The sequence below is a fragment of the Tamandua tetradactyla genome, chromosome 10 (genome assembly GCF_023851605.1).
Source record: "Tamandua tetradactyla isolate mTamTet1 chromosome 10, mTamTet1.pri, whole genome shotgun sequence".
Lineage (NCBI taxonomy): Eukaryota > Metazoa > Chordata > Mammalia > Pilosa > Myrmecophagidae > Tamandua > Tamandua tetradactyla.
Window position 1 is genome coordinate 64,663,564 of NC_135336.1, and position 3,225 is coordinate 64,666,788.

Consider the following 3,225-nt stretch of genomic DNA (forward strand, 5'->3'; position numbering starts at 1 on the left):
ATGAATACGCAAAACTTCACAACATGTATCATATGTCTCTTTCTTCAGTTTAATTTTTGTATGCTTATTTTTCCCATCCCTCTGATTTTCTCTGGTGCTATTTCCATCTTGTTATTTTTGTCACATACATGGCTTTAAGAATTTAGGATATAAAACAAGATATAAAAAATTGTACGGTCAGTAAATTAAATAGAGTATGGGAAACAATTTTTAGTATTTTGAACATAATAAATATTTGATAATATTTATAATATTATTATGATGATCTTATTTATCTATGATTATCATCTATAATTTTGATTAAAAGATGACTTGCTAATTGAGTACAATATAGCCATTTGAAGCCAAGATGCAGATAGAAGATACGGATGGAAATAAATAGAACTATACTTAGAAGTTACATTGTATGAGTTCAATATTTTTTAATTTATTAGACTTGTTTAGTGACCTAATATATTGTCTTTCTTGGGGAATGATCAATGTGCACTAGAGAATAATGTGTATTTTGCTGCTCTTTGGTTAAATGTTCTATTATGTCTATTAGGAATATTTATTTTATAGCATCATTCAAGTATTTTATTTCATTATTGATCTTCTGTCTAAATATTTGGTCCATTATTGAAAGTGGTGCTTTTAATTTTCTTACCATTAATGTAGAACCATGTATTTCTCCCTTCAAATCTGTAAATATTTGCCTCATATGCTTTGGAGCTCTGTCTTTAGTGGCATATATATTTAAAACTGTTATGTCATCTTGAATCGGACCTTTTATCAGTATATAGTGACTTTTTGTTCTTCCTAACAGTCTTTGAGTTAAAGTATATTTTTTCTGATATGAGTAAAACCATCCCAGCTCTCTCTTGGTTACTATTTTCGTGGCATATTTTTTTCCCATCTTGTCATTTTCAACCTACTTGTGTCCCTGGCTTTAAAATGAATCTCTCATAAACAGCTTATGGTTGAGTCATGCTTTTTTATTCATTCAGCCAATTTTTACCTTTTGACTGAAGAGTCATATCATAACTTCTCTGACCAAAATGGAATAAAGCTAGAAATCGATAACGGAGTGAGAAATGGGAAATTTACAGATATGTAGAATTAAACAACAAACTACTAAAAAAAAACAAAAAACAATGGGCCAAAGAAGAAATCACAAAGGAAATTAGGAAATATCTTGAGATGAATGAAAATGAAAACACAACATATCAAAATTTATTGGATGATATAAAGATAGTGTTCTATCGCTTCTCGGCCTTTTGGCTAAGATCAAGTGTAGTATCTGTTCTTATCAGTTTAATGTCTGATATGTTCTCTATCTGAGGGACAACGTATTAAATTGATTTTTGGAAGAGGGAGTTGGAAAAGGAGCTCGCTCCATCCACTCCACGCATCATCCTGGTATTGCAGTATTTCCAGGAATGGTGCCTACCCCCTGTTGGTTTATATTTAATCTCTTCCCCTACCTATTTGGTGTTTCTTTTGAATTATGAATAAATGCCCCAGTTTCCTTTTCTAAAAAAAAAAAAAAAAAAAAAAAACAGTGTTCTAAATGTTTACATTAAGAAAGAAGAAATATCTCAAATCAGAAACCTAAACTCATAACTGGAAGTCTAGAAAAAGGAAAGCAAACTAAACTCAAAGTGGCCAGAAGAAAGATTAGAGTAAATAACAAAGACTAGAGTAGAGATAAATAAATAGAGAATAAACCAAAAAAATGTTGGTTCATTGAAAATATCTATAAACACCAAAGATTAAAAGGACCAGGATCTGGGAATGAACTGCCTTTTGTGGTGACATGATTCAATTCCCAAGAACAAGGGAACAAACTCAGCAATTAGAAGGGTTTATGTCAGTCCACTCCAAAGTTAATCAGTGAGGAAGATTAGAAGGTAGAGTTCCCAAAAAGATTAGAGTGAATAACAAAGACTAGAGTAGAGATAAATGAAATAGAGAATAAACCAAAAAAAAATGTTGGTTCATTGAAAAATTCAATAAACACCAATGTTTGTCTAGGCTGACAAAAAAAAGATGACAATATTTAAAATCAGGAATGAAAGGGAGAACATTATTACTAACCTCACAGATATAAAAAAGATTATAAGAGGATACTACAAGTAACTGTACTCCACTAAATTAGTTAGCTTAGGCGAAATTAGCGAATTCCCAGAAACATACAAACCACCTATACTGAATGAAAAAGAAATAGAACAGACCATTTACAAGTACAGAGATTGTATCAGTATCAAAAACCTCCCAACAAAGCAAAAACTAAGACCACATGGCATCACTGGAGAATTTTATCAAATATTGGAGGAAGAATTAACACCAATCCTGCTCAAAACCTTATCAAAAAGAAAATTGAATGGGAGGGAATATTGTTTAATTCTATGAGGTCAATAGCACCCTAATATCAAAGCCAGAAGAAAAGTAAATTACAGACCACTTTCTCCAAATAAATATAGATTCAAAAATTTCCAGCAAAATGCTAGCAAACTGAAATCAATAGCTCATTCAAAGAATTATACACTATGATCAAGTGGAATTTATCCCAGTTATACTAGGGTGGTTTAACGTAAGAAAATCACAACACAATAATAGGAAGTTTTGATGATGGATAGTGGTTATAGTAGCACAACATTGTAAATGTAATTAACACCACTGAATTATTTATTTGAATATTGTTAAAAGAGGAAATTTTAGGTCGTACAATAAAAATTCGGAAAAACTATAGGACTGTACAACACAAACAGTGAGACCAAATGTATAAGGTAGACTATTATTAATAGTACAATTATAATAACATTCTTTCATCATTTGTAACAGAGTTACCACACTATTAAAAAATGTTATTAATAGAGAAAACTGTTTGCATGAGAGCATATATGAAAACTATATTTTCTGTGTGATTTTTCTGTCAACCGACAACTTCTCTTATAAGAACAAACAAACAAAAAATGAGGAAGAAAATCAAGAGACCAAATGGGAAGAATGTAATAGAGGAGAAAATAAATTCGTGAAGTTGGAGGCTGAAAAAAAAAGTGATGCAGGTACATTCTCTAGAGGATTAGTTCAGTGCTTCAAAAACAAGTGTTTTAGTTTCTTAGCTGCTAAAACAAATGCCATACAATGGGTTGGTTTAAACTAGAATTTATTGGCTCATAGTATCAAAGACTAGAAGGCTTACTTCTTCCTAGTGTTGGTATCTTCTGGCTGCCAGCAATTTTG

The 3,225-nt window shown here is 31.1% G+C and overlaps 1 non-coding gene across 1 annotated transcript; it reads left to right on the forward strand.

Annotated features, from left to right (window-relative positions):
• Positions 1-1,240: 1,240 nt before the first annotated feature.
• On the forward strand, positions 1,241-1,432 carry LOC143649008 (U2 spliceosomal RNA). The gene has a single exon (XR_013158890.1). It is a non-coding gene; the product is annotated as a U2 spliceosomal RNA (small nuclear RNA).
• Positions 1,433-3,225: the final 1,793 nt, after the last annotated feature.